Consider the following 19,377-nt stretch of genomic DNA (forward strand, 5'->3'; position numbering starts at 1 on the left):
TGGAGTTATCACAGAGAAAGGAGCTTCATTTGAGGAAATGCCTCCATGAGATCCAACTGTAAGGCATTTTCTCAATTAGTGATCAAGGGGGAAAGGCCCCTTGTGAGTGGGACCATCTCTGGGCTGGTAGTCTTGGGTTCTATAAGAGAGCAGGCTGAGCAAGCCAGAGGAAACAAGCCAGGAAAGAACATTGCTACATGGTTTCTGCATCAGCTACTGCTTTCTGACCTGCTTGAGTTCCAGTCCTGACTTCCTTGGTGATGGACAGCAGTAGGTAAGTGTGGGCCCAATAAACCCTTTCCTCCCCAACTGCTTCTTGGTCATGATGTTTGTGCAGGAATAGAAACCCTGACTAAGACAAATTGGTGCCAGGAGTTGGGTATTCCTGTGACAACCTGACCATATTTTGGGGAGGACTGTGGAAGGACTTAGGAACTTTGGGCTAGAAGATCCATTCCGTGTTAAGAGCTCTGTCAGATGTTGTGTAGGAGCTTGGAAGATAGTGTAGAGAACAGTGCAGAAGATGGAGGCCTGGCTTGTAAAATTTCAGAGGGAAAATTAATTTTCAGGGCCATTGCTATTTTGGAGTTTAATTATTCTGTAGTTCTGGTTAGCTGGGGCTGAAGAATCAGCTGTGATTAACAAGATACCAGAACTATTAAAGCAAAACCTTTGCATTACTGGGATTATTGATGCTGGTTAGCTGGAGCTAAGAAATTAGCAGTGATTAATAAGAGACCAGCATCATTGTGGTGACATCTTCTGGGAAGTGTTTTTTGAAAGCACAAAGAGGCTGTGTTCCAGAGATAGCCAAGGTTGTACTCCTGCTGCAGCGGGACTTGGTAATGTGTAAGGGTCACCCAGGTGGTACTGGTTTTGAAGGCATGAAGGGGTCACACAGAGCAGCTGAGGCTCGGCACTGTGAGAGGCCATGGAAGACTATTGGTGAAGGTGCAACCTCAATTGCAATCGACGGCCCAGGACTGAAGGGGTCATGCAGTGTATTGGAGATGCCAATACCATGAGATGATCACCAAGAGCAGCAGCAGTGGAGTACAGGCATCTGGAGCCTAGAGGATGACGCGTGTGCTACAAAGGGCATGGCTTCAGAAGTGACCCAAGCCCTTGAAGGAGCCCAGAAGATCGTGAGTTGAATCTCAGACATTGGATAGTTGGAGACTGATTTTTGCTTTTGATTGTGACTGTGTCCTGATATTTCCCCTCTTGAAGGAAGAAACCATTTTAGTGGAGCCCACAGTTAAGAGACTTTTAATTCTAAGAAGGCTTTGGATTTTAAAAGAAATGGGTATTTTAAAGAGATTGAAAATTTAAGAATAGGTAAAGACTGTGGGACGTTTAAAGTTATTTAGACCTTGGGGATGAATAAGAATATAAGGGTTGAGGCTTACTAGTGATGTGTTTGTGTGTCAAGTTGACAAGGGGTCAATTGTACTGGCTAGTTTTGTGTTGACACAGCTGGAGTTATCACAGAGAAAGGAGCTTCAGCTGAGGAAATGCCTCCATGAGATCCAACTGTAAGGCATTTTCTCAATTAGTGATCAAGGGGGAAAGGCCCCTTGTGGGTGGGACCACCTCTGGGCTGGTAGTCTTGGTTCTATAAGAGAGCAGGCTGAGTAAGCCAGGGGAGGCAAGCCAGTAATGAACATCCCTCTATGAACTCTGCATCAGCTCCTGCTTTCTGACCTGCTTGAGTTCCAGTCCTGACTTTCTTGGTGATGAACAGCAGTATGTAAGTGTAAGCCCAATAAACCCTTTCCTCCCCAACTTGCTTCTTGGCCATGATGTTTATGCAGGAATAGAAACCCTGACTAAGATAGCCATAGACATTGTTTCTAAGTCCTTTTTGTTAGTTACTTTCTTGTCATTGTGACAGAATATCTTTCAGAGTAACTTTAAAGATGGATTTATTTTGCTTTGTGATTTCAGGAGTCATCAGTCTCTCACAGTAGGAAGGTATGGTGACTGTGCTGGTAAGTCCATGGTGAAAGGACTATGTGGCAATGCTTCTCACATCTGTTTGGAGAAGAAAGCAGAGAGCCCAGGCCAGAAATAGAAGGTAGCACCTTCAAGGCCACCCTAACACCCACTTTTGCCAACTAAACCAAACTCTTAGCAGCCTTCCAAAACAGCATCATCAGCTGGGGACCAAGTATTCAAAGACAAAAATCTGTGATGAGAATTTCTTTGTTTTGTTTTGTTTTTCAAGACAGGGTTTTTCTGTATAGCCCTGGCTGTCGTGGAACTCACTTTGTAGACCAGGCTGGCCTTGAACTCAGAAATCCACCTGCCTCTGCCTCCTGAGTGCTGGGATTAAAGGCATTCACAACCACGCCCGTCTTGTGATGAGCATTTTAGAGTCAAATCATAATAACCCATCTACCTTTTTCTTTATTCATTTAAATTTCAGAAGAAATTTGAAATAGATTTTGTTTTATCCAATTTATAGACAAAGGATATTGGGAGCTAGAATTCTGCCGCAGTCATATAGTACATGTTAAAATGGTACATGCAAAATTCATTGAATTCCTTCATAATATGAAGAAGAAAAAATGATTTATTCTGACAAGTATTAAAGGATGGGGGAAATTAGCAAGTGAAGTATATGGGCAAAAGAAAAAATAAAAAGGACATTCCATAAATAAGTGGACTCTCATAAGAATAAGCCCAGATGTGCTGAAGTGTTTCCTAAATACAAAGGAAGAAAAACATCAATTCACTATTATGTGGTAGGGTGTTGAAAAATTAAGAGACAAATAGTTGGTACAATTGTTAGTGTTTATTTTCCAGGCTTAAAATGATATTTACAAGTATATAGATGCATTCACTTCTAACACAGCACCTCAAATTTCGTCACAAATATTCATATTTAACTGTATCAAATACTATGCAATATATACAAATTCCCCAAATTTCATAACCATGCAATGTGAAATGGATGAATGCTTTGGTAGAAATAGATACAGATTGGAAGAATACATGATCAGTTTTGCTAAAGAAAGTATTATTTTACTTTAGATTCATATGAGTGAATTTAAAACACTGGTTTAGATAATGAGTAAGCAGGCTAGCATACAGTGAAATAATTCTCATCCTGGATAAGCCCAACTCCCTCACTTCATTAGTTTTTAATTAAACTTCTGTCTGATTGAGTTCTCCATTTCTTTTTCAAAATCTTTTGTTTATAAAATCTCCTTCATTTGGTCCTTAGCATCAACGCAATACTATATGATTTTTCTCTTGTTTATAGACATCATCCACTAAGTTTTTTAAAAATTTAATATAAAAGAAATCACAAAAGCAGTTCTACTGGACAACAGTAGTGTGAGCAGTATATAAAGAATTATTAAAATAATAATTATCCAGAATCTAGTTAAGAGGAAATAGAACACATACAGATCATCCACACAGTGAGAACCCTGGCCAGGATCTTGCTCTGAGATAGGCATATGGAGGGGAGTGAGTCTTGTATTTCTCTTCTTACTGTGCCACCTAAACTACATGTGCCTCACTCCCTACCCCCATCTTCATCAATGCTCCTCTTTAGATTATACTTCAGACCTCTGAATTCTGCCCCATATTCACCATACTGCTTTCATAGCCTGCTGTGGTGTGTTCTCTGCCTTCTTGCTTGATGACCCTCTTCCCTGTTGACTGCTTCTTGAATAGAATAATGTATTTGTCCAAGGAAGCTAGGAGGGTAATGGAAAGAGCTTTTAAGTCATACTTCCTTAACCACTGTCTACTCCTGCTTCTCACTTCAGTTGTAAGGGACAGAAGGACATTCCTACACATTTTCTCACATTTGCTCAGATCCTACAAATTGAAGCAGTAAAAATGATCAAATGTGATCTCTTATGAGTACATACTAATCAGGATTTTAGCCACACCTGTTCTGAGACAGCTCTGTACTAGTCATGTAACAGCTTGAGTCAAATTGAATGGTTGATTCTTAGTTGTAATTCTAGTTTCTCAAAATGTATTGAAGAGAAATGATCACAAAATACTTTTCTCCCCATACTTTCTTCTGAACGAAGTCTTTTGTTTCTCTTCCAGTTTTTATTTGTAGAACAAACATTTGCTCAGAACCACAGTGTGTGCCCATGTGAGAAAGAATTTTAGACATATATAGACATGTAAAAAGCTAAATACAAATATATGAGCAATGCACAGAAGACGACAGATTTTGAGAAGATTGAAGTGTCCTCATTGCTTGGGAGAGCAAGGTTTTGGGTCTTCTCAATAGGTTTTTTGGTAGGGAGAGTCCAAGTGAAGCCAGAGTAAACTTATGAAGAAGCAGAGAATAAGACACTGAAGTGTTGGATATAGGTTACTCTTAAGCACATTTTTCTGTTAACTGTTATGGAAAACACTGGAACTTATGGAGCAGGAGATGGAATTGAGCAGATAGTTTTAAAATGGGAATTGGCTTTGCTCAAAAGAAGTCTAGATCCCAATGGCAATCTGTAAAGTACAAAGCATTGGAATAATACTTGCCTTTATATAGGAATCAAAGCTTGTACAACATGTTTTATTTCAGTAACATAATGTCTAGCTTCAGGTTTAGCAATAGGGCAATTTTTAGACAGCTAATCAATACAACTGTTCCATTCCTATCTCCTCCTAATTATGTAATTATCCTCAGAATCATTTCAAGAACAACTAGCCTGCTATCTTTTTTCCCTACCTTTAGCTGGTAGAGTTCTATTCCCTGGGTAGACTTATCCTGCTCTCTAAATTTTAATTTATTAACTATTTCACCTGAAAGCAATCACCCTTGCAGTCAATTCCCCAAATAAAACATCTGCCTTTTTCATTCAGACAGTTAGAAGAGAAGAAACACACCAGGGGGGTTATAATTATAATCTCTTTGGGAAAGTAGAGATGTTTACAAAGACAGAATTCTGACACCAGCCTCTTGGTCTGCATGGGAAATGAGCTTATGTCGGGGTCTGAGTAGTGGGGACCATTAGTCTCCCTTCTTTCTGCTCCCTAGTAAGATATTGGCCATCTCCTGCTTGTTAACCGTGCTTCCTGTATTAATTGACCTTTTACAGTGGCTACTTGAGACCAGGAAGCTCTGAGGTCATTAGTTCTCACAGCAGCTCTCTTTTCCTATAAGATCTCTTTGCATGACATTTGAGGTACCAACATGCTTTCAAATAATTTCTCTCCTGAGGTTTATCTGCATCTATTAGGAGATTTGGAGTGGGGAGGGGGAGGGAGGGCAATGAGATTCCTGATAACACTACTACATCCTAAGCATTGAAGTCTGGGAATGAAAGGTGGCTGAATACCTGATATGAAGTAATATTTTTATCTTCCATAAGTATGCGCAAGGCAGACACTGAAAAAGATGAAAGGTAAAATTGATGTACTTTTTTTTGAACATTTGACTGTTTTAAAGGATTGATTTTGACCCACTGCTGACAAATCTTGTGGAGATTTTAGAAAATGGAAACAACAAAGAGTATCCCAGGCCCTGCCTGCTTATCTGCTTCTTCCCTGAGAAGCCAACCACATCATAGGACTGTTTGCACTGATTGTTCCTGAGAAAGGCACACATGCACAAACAGGAAGTGGAAAATCAACCCTGTCAGAACACACATATACCCCCAAAGGCTCCAGGCCATCGCATGATACAAGAATCTGTAGCCTTTATTAATTATTATTATTATTATTATTATCCTCTCATACATTAAATCCCAAGCACAGTTTCTTCTCTCCCAACTCCTCCCAGTCCCCCCATCCACATCTCCTTTCCCCAAGATTCACTGCTCCTGTTTCCCTTAAGAAAATAACAGGCTACCCAGAGATAATAAAAACACAGTATAGCAAGCTGCAATAAGAGTAGGCAAAACCCCTAATATCAACGTTGGACAATGCAACCCAGTAGGAGGAAAAGGGTCCCAGGAGTACGCAAAAAATCAGACACACCTCCCCAGTCCCACAGTTAGAAGTTCCACAGGAACACCAAGCTGCACAACTAAAGCATGTATGCGAAGGACCTACCTGTGTCAGACTCATGCAGCTCCTTGACTGGCATTTCCATTTCTGTGAGCTCCTATGAGCCCTAATTAGTTGATTCTGTGGGTGTGTTCTCCTGGCATCCTCACCCCTGCTGGGTGTTAACATTCCTTCTCTCCCTCTTCCAAGGGGTTCCCTGAGGTCTGCCTACTGTTTGGCTGTAGGTCTCTGCATCTGCTCCTAGCAGTTACTGAAGGAAGTTTCTCTGATAATGATTGGGCAATTTTATGAGTATAGCAAAGTATCATTAGGATTCATTTCTTAATTTTCCGTACCCCCTAATTGTGGTTGGTTCTATCCTAGGTCTCTGATTGCTGGTCATCCAGGCAATGATTTGGGATGGTCTTCCTCTTGTTGCATAAGTTAGGCTAGTCATTGGTTGATTACTCCTAACAGCTCTGAGATACCATTAATCCAGTATATTTTGTAGGCAGGAGAGGTTTGTAAGCTTGGATTTTTCAAAACCTACTTTTAATAAGGGTTCTTAAACACTTTATCCTCCCTGCTAGCCAACCACCCACCAGAGGTAATAGAAATGAAAGGTAAATAGGGCAAAGGAAGATATGGACCTGCTTAGAAATAGTTGTTTGGAGCAAATAAAATCTGCATTGTCAGAATATCAGCAGTTCAATTCACATGAATCAGCAGTAGTAGCTGGATCCACTCACAAATACCATTCACAAAACAGCAATGGCAGTTCCTTCCAGAAGAAACTGAGAGTCTCTGCCAATTGGCCCAAGTTTATTGAAGAGAAAAGAAGCAGAACATCCCTAGACGTTCATTGGTTCATTTCTTTCTATGAAATCAGGACAAAGACCAGCCGTGTGTCAAGGTGTAGCAATACCACAATGCTTCATCAGTGAGGATCAGAGTCAGCAAAGTCTAATGATGACTAGTAGAGGGTAAGGCATGCCAATACTACACATCATCATCCACTGTCTGTTGGGTTATATTTATACCCTTTCCAAACATCATGTGTTCTCTCAGGCAGCCACGTCAGCAAAACATCACATGCCCCTTTTCCAGGCTGCTTCCAGAAAAACACGGTGTTTCTGTTCTCAGCAAAATATCCTTCCACATGTCTGCTTTAGCAAAAAACTTCCTTTCATAGGACAGTTTTCAGAAAAACATCACATGACACAACTGAGTCCCCAAAGAAACCAGAAATTTCCACGTAAGAGGTTTGTAGGTCTAGGGTTTTGTGGCTGGAGTGCTGTCCCTATCCCACCACTGGAAGCCTTGCCTAGTTACAGAACTTTAGTCAGGCTTTATATTACTAGGAGTCCTTGCTAGGGTTGCCCTAGTAGATATCAAGGAGTTTCACTACACTATATTTTCATATCATTGCCTCCTACAATGCCATCCTCTCCAAATTCAGTTGTTTCTCCCTGTATTCTCTCTCTCTACCCTCACATAATCTCTCCTGTTCCTATCCCCACCTGCCCCCACTCTACCCACAGAATCTACTCTATTTTGCTTTCCCAGGGAGATACATGCACTCTACCCACCCAGGTCTCCTAGTTACTTAGCATCCCTGGGTCCATGGATTCTAGCATGATTATTCTTTACTTAGCAGCTAACAAACATTTGTAAATGAGTATAAGCAATGTTTGTCTTTCAAGTTCTGGGTTACATCACTCAGGACAATTTTTTTTTCTAGTTCCATCATTTTGCCTGCAAATTTCATGAGGTCATTTTTTTTAAACAGCTGAGTGATACTGTACTATGTAAATGTTCCACATATTCTGTATCCATTCTTCCTAGATGTTGAGGAACATCTATCTAGGTTGTTTCCAGTTTCTGGATATGATAAATAAAGCTGCAATGAACACAGTTGAGCATTGTGTATTTCTGTTTGTTTTTAATTAAAAAAAATCAGGTGACTAGAGGTGTGTGGAATATTTAGTGTTTTCAGTTTGATTCCATTGATCAATGTGTCTGTTTTTGTGCCAATACCATGCATTTTTTTTTATTACTATGACTTTGTAGTAGTTTGAAATCAGGTATTGGTGATAAGTCTACATGGTCTCTTATTGTACATGATTGTTTTAGTTATCCTGTGGTTTTTGGGTTTTTTCATATTTGAGTATTTTCTTTTCAAGGTCTATTAAAAATTCTGTTGGAATTTTGATTGAGATTGTATTGAATTTGTAGATTGCCTTAGGTAAGATAACCATTTTTACTGTGTTAATCTTAGAGATTAATGTACATGGAAGATGTTTCCATCTTCTGATATCTTCTAGAACATCTTTCTTCAAAAAAAAAGTTTTATCTTAAGTCTTTTTTTTATTTAATTACCGCCAAGATATTTTATTTTATTTGTGGCTATTATGACATTTGTTATTTTCCTCATTTCTTTCTCAGTCCATTTGTGTTTCTATATAGAAAGGCTACTAATGTTTTTTCTAGTTAATCTTGAATTCAGCCACTTCACTGAAAGAGTTTATCTGCTGTAGGTGTTTCCAGGTAGCAGTGTGATATTCTTCAAAACCCCACATAGCCCATTGTCTAGTCTCGGCTGATTTCTCTCATTGCTTATGCATTTTCTCAAAAAATATTCCGCCCTTCCGCTCGTCTCGAGACTCGAGCCCCGGGCTACCTTGCCAGCAGAGTCTTGCCCAACACCCGCAAGGGCCCACACGGGACTCCCCACGGGACCCTAAGACCTCTGGTGAGTGGAACACAGCGCCTGTCCCAATCCAATCGCGCGGAACCTGAGACTGCGGTACATAGGGAAGCAGGCTACCCGGGCCTGATCTGGGGCACAAGTCCCTTCCGCTCGACTTGAGACTCGAGCCCCGGGCTACCTTGCCAGCAGAGTCTTGCCCAACACCCGCAAGGGCCCACAAAGGACTCCCCACGGGACCCTAAGACCTCTGGTGAGTGGAACACAGCGCCTGCCCCAATCCAACCGGGCGGAACCTGAGACTGTGGTACATAGGGAAGCAGGCTACCTGGGCCTGATCTGGGGCACAAGTCCCTTCCACTCGACTCGAGACTCGACCCCTGGGCTACCTTGCCAGCAGAGTCTTGCCCAACACCCGCAAGGGCCCACACGGGACTCCCCACGGGATCCTAAGACCTCTGGTGAGTGGAACACAGCGCCTGCCCCAATCCAACCGGGCGGAACCTGAGACTGTGGTACATAGGGAAGCAGGCTACCCGGGCCTGATCTGGGGCACAAGTCCCTTCCGCTCGACTCGAGCCCCGGGCTACCTTGCCAGCTGAGTCGCCTGACACCCGCAAGGGCCCACACAGGATTCCACACGTGATCCTAAGACCTCTAGTGAGTGGAACACAACTTCTGCCAGGAGTCTGGTTCGAACACCAGATATCTGGGCACCTGCCTTGCAAGAAGAGAGCTTGCCTGCAGAGAATACTCTGCCCACTGAAACTAAGGAGAGTGCTACCCTCCAGGTCTGCTTATAGAGGCTAACAGAGTCACCTGAAGAACAAGCTCTTAACAGTGACAACTAAAACAGCTAGCTTCAGAGATTACCAGATGGCGAAAGGCAAACGTAAGAATCCTACTAACAGAAATCAAGACCACTCACCATCATCAGAACGCAGCACTCCCACCCCACCTAGTCCTGGGCACCCCAACACAACCGAAAATCTAGACCCAGATTTAAAAACATTTCTCATGATGATGATAGAGGACATCAAGAAGGACTTTCATAAGTCACTTAAAGAATTACAGGAGAGCACTGCTAAAGAGTTACAGGCCCTTAAAGAAAAGCAGGAAAACACAGCCAAACAGGTAGAAATCATTAAAGAAAAACAGGAAAACACATCCAAACAGGTGATGGAAATGAACAAAACCATACTAGAAGTAAAAGGGGAAGTAGACACAATAAAGAAAACCCAAAGCGAGGCAACGCTGGAGATAGAAACCCTAGGAAAGAGATCTGGAACCATAGATGCGAGCATCAGCAACAGAATACAAGAAATGGAAGAGAGAATCTCAGGTGCAGAAGATTCCATAGAGAACATCGACACAACAGTCAAAGAAAATACAAAATGCAAAAGGATCCTAACTCAAAACATCCAGGTAATCCAGGACACAATGAGAAGACCAAACCTACGGATAATAGGAATTGATGAGAATGAAGATTTTCAACTTAAAGGGCCAGCTAATATCTTCAACAAAATAATAGAAGAAAACTTCCCAAACATAAAAAAAGAGATGCCCATGATCATACAAGAAGCCTACAGAACTCCAAATAGACTGGACCAAAAAAGAAATTCCTCCCGACACATAATAATCAGAACAACAAATGCACTAAATAAAGATAGAATATTAAAAGCAGTAAGGGAGAAAGGTCAAGTAACATATAAAGGAAGGCATATCAGAATTACACCAGACTTTTCACCAGAGACTATGAAAGCCAGAAGAGCCTGGACAGATGTTATACAGACACTAAGAGAACACAAATGCCAGCCCAGGCTACTATACCCGGCCAAACTCTCAATTACCATAGATGGAGAAACCAAAGTATTCCACGACAAAACCAAATTCACACAATATCTTTCCACGAATCCAGCCCTTCAAAGGATAATAACAGAAAAGAAGCAATACAAGGACGGAAATCACGCCCTAGAACAACCAAGAAAGTAATCATTCAACAAACCAAAAAGAAGACAGCCACAAGACCAGAATGCCAACTCTAACAACAAAAATAAAAGGGAGCAACAATTACTTTTCCTTAATATCTCTTAATATCAATGGACTCAATTCCCCAATAAAAAGACATAGACTAACAGACTGGCTACACAAACAGGACCCAACATTCTGCTGCTTACAGGAAACCCATCTCAGGGAAAAAGACAGACACTACCTCAGAATGAAAGGCTGGAAAACAATTTTCCAAGCAAATGGACTGAAGAAACAAGCTGGAGTAGCCATTTTAATATCGGATAAAATCGACTTCCAACCCAAAGTTATCAAAAAAGACAAGGAGGGACACTTCATACTCATCAAAGGTAAAATCCTCCAAGAGGAACTCTCAATTCTGAATATCTACGCACCAAATGCAAGGGCAGCCACATTCATTAGAGACACTTTAGTAAAGCTCAAAGCATACATTGCACCTCACACAATAATAGTGGGAGACTTCAACACACCACTTTCTTCAAAGGACAGATCGTGGAAACAGAAACTAAACAGGGACACAGTGAAACTAACAGAAGTTATGAAACAAATGGACTTAACAGATATCTACAGAACATTTTTTTTTATTATTATTATTTTTTTATTTTTTTTTTCCATTTTTTATTAGGTATTTAACTCATTTACATTTCCAATGCTATACCAAAAGTCCCCCATATCCACCCACCCCCACTCCCCTGCCCACCCACTCCCCCTTTTTGGCCCTGGTATTCCCCTGTACTGGGGCATATAAAGTTTGCAAGTCCAATGGGCCTCTCTTTCCAGTGATGGCCGACTAGGCCATCTTTTGATATATATGCAGCTAGAGTCAAGAGCTCCGGGGTACTGGTTAGCTCATAATGTTGTTCCACCTATAGGGTTGCAGATCCCTTTAGCTCCTTGGCTACTTTCTCTAGCTCCTCCATTGGGAGCCCTATGATCCATCCATTAGCTGACTGTGAGCATCCACTTCTGTGTTTGCTGGGCCCCGGCATAGTCTCACAAGAGACAGCTACATCTGCGTCCTTTCAATAAAATCTTGCTAGTGTATGCAATGGTGTCAGCGTTTGGATGCTGATTATGGGGTGGATCCCTGGCTATGGCAGTCTCTACATGGTCCATCCTTTCATCTCAGCTCCAAACTCCGTCTCTGTAACTCCTTCCATGGGTGTTTTGTTCCCAAATCTAAGGAGGGGCATAGTGTCCACACTTCAGTCTTCATTCTCCTTGAGTTTCATGTGTTTAGCAAATTATATCTTATATCTTGGGTATCCTAGGTTTGGGGCTAATATCCACTTATCAGTGAATACATATTGTGTGAGTTTCTTTGTGAATGTGTTACCTCACTCAGGATGATGCCCTCCAGGTCCATCCATTTGGCTAGGAATTTCATAAATTCATTCTTTTTAATAGCTGAGTAGTACTCCACAAGGCTGCCCACTTTCTCCCTACCTTTTCAACATAGTACTTGAAGTATTAGCCAGAGCAATTCGACAACAAAAGGAGATCAAGGGGATACAAATTGGAAAAGAGGAAGTCAAAATATCACTTTTTGCAGATGATATGATAGTATATATAAGTGACCGTAAAAATTCTACCAGAGAACTCCTAAACCTGATAAACAGCTTCGGTGAAGTAGCTGGATATAAAATAAACTCAAACAAGTCAATGGCCTTTCTCTATACAAAGAATAAACAGGCTGAGAAAGAAATTAGGGAAACAACACCCTTCTCAATAGTCACAAATAATATAAAATATCTTGGCGTGACTCTAACTAAGGAGGTGAAAGATCTGTATGATAAAAACTTCAAATCTCTGAAGAAAGAAATTAAAGAAGATCTCAGAAGATGGAAAGATCTCCCATGCTCATGGATTGGCAGGATCAACATTGTAAAAATGGCTAACTTGCCAAAAGCAATCTACAGATTCAATGCAATCCCCATCAAAATTCCAACTCAATTCTTCAACGAATTGGAAGGAGCAATTTGCAAATTTGTCTGGAATAACAAAAAACCTAGGATAGCAAAAAGTCTTCTCAAGGATAAAAGAACTTCTGGCAGAATCACCATGCCAGACCTAAAGCTTTACTACAGAGCAATTGTGATAAAAACTGCATGGTACTGGTATAGAGACAGACAAGTAGACCAATGGAATAGAATTGAAGATCCAGAAATGAACCCACACACCTATGGTCACTTGATCTTCGACAAGGGAGCTAAAACCATCCAGTGGAAGAAAGACAGCGTTTTCAACAATTGGTGCTGGCACAACTGGTTGTTATCATGTAGAAGAATGCGAATCGATCCATACTTATCTCCTTGTACTAAGGTCAAATCTAAGTGGATCAAGGAACTTCACATAAAACCAGAGACACTGAAACTTATAGAGGAGAAAGTGGGGAAAAGCCTTGAAGATATGGGCACAGGGGAAAAATTCCTGAACAGAACAGCAATGGCTTGTGCTGTAAGATCCAGAATCGACAAATGGGACCTAATGAAACTCCAAAGTTTCTGCAAGGCAAAAGACACCGTCAATAAGACAAAAAGACCACCAACAGATTGGGAAAGGATCTTTACCTATCCTAAATCAGATAGGGGACTAATATCCAACATATATAAAGAACTCAAGAAGGTGGACTTCAGAAAATCAAATAACCCCATTAAAAAATGGGGCTCAGAACTGAACAAAGAATTCTCACCTGAGGAATACCGAATGGCAGAGAAGCACTTGAAAAAATGTTCAACATCCTTAATCATCAGGGAAATGCAAATCAAAACAACCCTGAGATTCCACCTCACACCAGTCAGAATGGCTAAGATCAAAAATTCAGGTGACAGCAGATGCTGGCGAGGATGTGGAGAAAGAGGAACACTCCTCCATTGTTGGTGGGAGTGCAGGCTTGTACAACCACTCTGGAAATCAGTCTGGCGGTTCCTCAGAAAACTGGACATAGTACTACCGGAGGATCCAGCAATACCTCTCCTGGGCATATATCCAGAAGATGCCCCAACAGGTAAGAAGGACACATGCTCCACTATGTTCATAGCAGCCTTATTTATAATAGCCAGAAGCTGGAAAGAACCTAGATGCCCCTCAACAGAGGAATGGATACAGAAAATGTGGTACATCTACAGAACATTTTATCCTAAAACAAAAGGATATACCTTCTTCTCAGCACCTCACGGGACCTTCTCCAAAATTGACCATATAATTGGTCACAAAACAGGCCTCAATAGATACAAAAATATTGAAATTGTCCCATGTATCCTATCAGACCACCATGGCCTAAGACTGATCTTCAATAACAACATAAATAATGGAAAGCCAACATTCACGTGGAAACTGAATAACACTCTTCTCAATGATACCTTGGTCAAGGAAGGAATAAAGAAAGAAATTAAAGACTTTTTAGAGTTTAATGAAAATGAAGCCACAATGTACCCAAACCTATGGGACACAATGAAAGCATTTCTAAGAGGGAAACTCATAGCTCTGAGTGCCTCCAAGAAGAAACGGGAGACAGCACATACTAGCAGCTTGACAACACATCTAAAAGCTCTAGAAAAAAAGGAAGCAAATTCACCCAAGAGGAGTAGACGGCAGGAAATAATCAAACTCAGGGGTGAAATCAACCAAGTGGAAACAAGAAGAACTATTCAAAGAATTAACCAAATGAGGAGTTGGTTCTTTGAGAAAATCAACAAGATAGATAAACCCTTAGCTAGACTCACTAAAGGGCACAGGGACAAAATCCTAATTAACAAAATTAGAAATGAAAAGGGAGACATAACAACAGATCCTGAAGAAATCCAAAACACCATCAGATCCTTCTACAAAAGGCTATACTCAACAAAACTGGAAAACCTGGACGAAATGGACAAATTTCTGGACAGATACCAGGTACCAAAGTTGAATCAGGATCAAGTTGACCATCTAAACAGTCCCATATCACCTAAAGAAATAGAAGCAGTTATTAATAGTCTCCCAACCAAAAAAAGCCCAGGACCAGATGGGTTTAGTGCAGAGTTCTATCAGACCTTCAAAGAAGATCTAATTCCAATTCTTCACAAACTATTTCACAAAATAGAAGTAGAAGGTACTCTACCCAACTCATTTTATGAAGCCACTATTACTCTGATACCTAAACCACAGAAAGATCCAACAAAGATAGAGAACTTCAGACCAATTTCTCTTATGAATATCGATGCAAAAATCCTCAATAAAATTCTCGCTAACCGAATCCAAGAACACATTAAAGCAATCATCCATCCTGACCAAGTAGGTTTTATTCCAGGGATGCAGGGATGGTTTAATATACGAAAATCCATCAATGTAATCCATTATATAAACAAACTCAAAGACAAAAACCACATGATCATCTCGTTAGATGCAGAAAAAGCATTTGACAAGATCCAACACCCATTCATGATAAAAGTTTTGGAAAGATCAGGAATTCAAGGCCCATACCTAAACATGATAAAAGCAATCTACAGCAAACCAGTAGCCAACATCAAAGTAAATGGAGAGAAGCTGGAAGCAATCCCACTAAAATCAGGGACTAGACAAGGCTGCCCACTTTCTCCCTACCTTTTCAACATAGTACTTGAAGTATTAGCCAGAGCAATTCGACAACAAAAGGAGATCAAGGGGATACAAATTGGAAAAGAGGAAGTCAAAATATCACTTTTTGCAGATGATATGATAGTATATATAAGTGACCGTAAAAATTCTACCAGAGAACTCCTAAACCTGATAAACAGCTTCGGTGAAGTAGCTGGATATAAAATAAACTCAAACAAGTCAATGGCCTTTCTCTATACAAAGAATAAACAGGCTGAGAAAGAAATTAGGGAAACAACACCCTTCTCAATAGTCACAAATAATATAAAATATCTTGGCGTGACTCTAACTAAGGAAGTGAAAGATCTGTATGATAAAAACTTCAAATCTCTGAAGAAAGAAATTAAGGAAGATCTCAGAAGATGGAAAGATCTCCCATGCTCATGGATTGGCAGGACCAACATTGTAAAAATGGCTATCTTGCCAAAAGCAATCTACAGATTCAATGCAATCCCCATCAAAATTCCAACTCAATTCTTCAACGAATTGGAAGGAGCAATTTGCAAATTTGTCTGGAATAACAAAAAACCTAGGATAGCAAAAAGTCTTCTCAAGGATAAAAGAACTTCTGGCAGAATCACCATGCCAGACCTAAAGCTTTACTACAGAGCAATTGTGATAAAAACTGCATGGTACTGGTATAGAGACAGACAAGTAGACCAATGGAATAGAATTGAAGACCCAGAAATGAATCCACACACCTATGGTCACTTGATCTTCGACAAGGGAGCTAAAACCATCCAGTGGAAGAAAGACAGCATTTTCAACAATTGGTGCTGGCACAACTGGTTGTTATCGTGTAGAAGAATGCGAATCGATCCATACTTATCTCCTTGTACTAAGGTCAAATCTAAGTGGATCAAGGAACTTCACATAAAACCAGAGACACTGAAACTTATAGAGGAGAAAGTGGGGAAAAGCCTTGAAGATATGGGCACAGGGGAAAAATTCCTGAACAGAACAGCAATGGCTTGTGCTGTAAGATCGAGAATTGACAAATGGGACCTAATGAAACTCCAAAGTTTCTGCAAGGCAAAAGACACTGTCAATAAGACAAAAAGACCACCAACAGATTGGGAAAGGATCTTTACCTATTCTAAATCAGATAGGGGACTAATATCCAATATATATAAAGAACTCAAGAAGGTGGACTTCAGAAAATCTAATAACCCCATTAAAAAATGGGGCTCAGAACTGAACAAAGAATTCTCACCTGAGGAATACCGAATGGCAGAGAAGCACTTGAAAAAATGTTCAACATCCTTAATCATCAGGGAAATGCAAATCAAAACAACCCTGAGATTCCACCTCACACCAGTCAGAATGGCTAAGATCAAAAATTCGGGTGACAGCCGATGCTGGCGTGGATGTGGAGAAAGAGGAACACTCCTCCATTGTTGGTGGGAGTGCAGGCTTGTACAACCACTCTGGAAATCAGTCTGGCGGTTCCTCAGAAAACTGGACATAGTACTACCGGAGGATCCAGCAATACCTCTCCTGGGCATATATCCAGAAGATGCTCCAACAGGTAAGAAGGACCCATGCTCCACTATGTTCATAGCAGCCTTATTTATAATAGCCAGAAGCTGGAAAGAACCTAGATGCCCCTCAACAGAGGAATGGATACAGAAAATGTGGTACATCTACACAATGGAGTACTACTCAGCTATTAAAAAGAATGAATTTATGAAATTCCTAGCCAAATGGATGGACCTGGAGGGCATCATCCTGAGTGAGGTAACACATTCACAAAGAAACTCACACAATATGTATTCACTGATAAGTGGATATTAGCCCCAAACCTAGGATACCCAAGATATAAGATATAATTTGCTAAACACATGAAACTCAAGAAGAATGAAGACTGAAGTGTGGACACTATGCCCCTCCTTAGATTTGGGAACAAAACACCCATGGAAGGAGTTACAGAGACAAAGTTTGGAGCTGAGATAAAAGGATGGACCATGTAGAGACTGCCATATCCAGGGATCTACCCCATAATCAGCATCCAAACGCTGACACCATTGCATACACTAGCAAGATTTTATTGAAAGGACCCAGATGTAGCTGTCTCTTGTGAGACTATGCCGGGGCCTAGCAAACACAGAAGTGGATGCTCACAGTCAGCTAATGGATGGATCATAGGGCTCCCAATGGAGGAGCTAGAGAAAGTAGCCAAGGAGCTAAAGGGATCTGCAACCCTATAGGTGGAACAACATTATGAACTAACCAGTACCCCGGAGCTCTTGACTCTAGCTGCATATATATCAAAAGATGGCCTAGTCGGCCATCACTGGAACGAGAGGCTCATTGGACTTGCAAACTTTATATGCCCCAGTACAGGGGAACACCAGGGCCAAAAAGGGGGAGTGGGTGGGCAGGGGAGTGGGGGTGGGTGGATATGGGGGACTTTTGGTATAGCATTGGAAATGTAAATGAGTTAAATACCTAATAAAAAATGGAAAAAAAATATTCCATTTTCTGTCATCTCCAATTTTTGTGGCATCTCTTTAGGTTCAGACATTATCTTCCCAGGATATCATAATGGGAATTCTAATCCGATACACATTACTTATGCCTCTTGAACATCATCAGTCTCTGCTCAGTTTTTTGCCTCTGCATTTCCTTTAGATAGTAACAATCTCTCTCCCTTCCTCCCTCCTTCCCTGCCTTTCTCTATCTCCTGTGATTATTTTGTTCCCCCTTCTAAGTAGGACTGAAGCATTCACACTTTAGTCTTCCTTCTTAAGCTACATATGTTCTGTGAGTTGTATTGTGGGTATTCTGAGCTTTGGGGCTAATATCCACTTAACAGTGAATACATACCATGTGTAGTCTGAGTTACCCCACACTAATATATTGATGATATTATTTGCCTGCAAATTTCATGAAGTTACTGTTTTTAATAGCTGAGTAGTATTCCACTTTGTAGAAATACCAAATTTTCTGTATCCATTCTTCCATTGAGGGACATCTTGGTTGTTTCCAACTTTTACAATGAACATAGTGGAGCATGTGTCCTTGCTATATTTTGGAACATCTTTTGGGCATATACCCAATAGTGGTATAGCTGATTCTTCAAGTAGAACTATCTCCAATTTTCTCAACAACCACCAGATTGATTTCCAGAGTGTTTGTATCAGCTTGCAATCCCACCAGCAATGGAGAAGTGTTCTTTCTCCACATTTTTGCCAGCATCTGCTGCCACCTGAGTTTTAGATCTTAGCCATTTTGACTGGTATGAGGTGGAATCTCATGGTCGCTTTGATTTTCATTTCTTTGATGACTAAGGATGTTGAACATTTCTTTAGGTGCTTCTCAGCCATTCAGTATTCCTCACCTGAGAATTCTTTGGCTCTGTGCCCCATTTTTTTTTAAATAGGGTTATTTGGTTCTCTGAAGTCAAACTTCTTGAGTTCTTGTAGATATTGGATATTAGCTACTGATCTTTTCTCAACCTTTAGGTTGCATTATGTCCTATTGACAGTGTCCTTTGCCTTACAGAAGCGTTTCAATTTTATGAGATCCCATTTGTCTATTGTTGATCTTAGAGTATAAGCCATTGGTGTTCTGTTCAGGAAATTATCACATATGTCAATGTGTTCCAGGCCCTTTTTCACTTTCTGTTCTATTAGATTTTGTGTATCTGATTTTATGAAGAGATCCTTGACCCATTTAAACTTGTGCTTTGGTACAAGGAGATAAGAATGGATCAATTTGCATTCTTCTACATGCTGACCACCAATTGAACCAGCATCATTTGTTGAAAGTGCTGTCTTTTTTCCACTGGATGGTTTTAGCTTCTTTGTCAAAATCAGTGGAGCATGGGTGTGTGGGTTCATTTCTGGGTCTTCAATTTTATTCTATTGATCTACCATCCTGTCTCTGTACCAGTACTATGCACATTTTGTCACTCTTGCTCTGTAGAAGCTTGAGGTCAGGGACAGTGATTCCCCCAGAGGTTCTCTTACTTGTTGAGAATAGTTTCACTATCCTGGGTTTTATGTCATTCCAGATGAATTTGAGAATTGCTCTTTCTAACTCAGTGAAGAATTGAGTTGGAA

Source organism: Mus musculus, chromosome 1, assembly GCF_000001635.26.
Source record: "Mus musculus strain C57BL/6J chromosome 1, GRCm38.p6 C57BL/6J".
Lineage (NCBI taxonomy): Eukaryota > Metazoa > Chordata > Mammalia > Rodentia > Muridae > Mus > Mus musculus.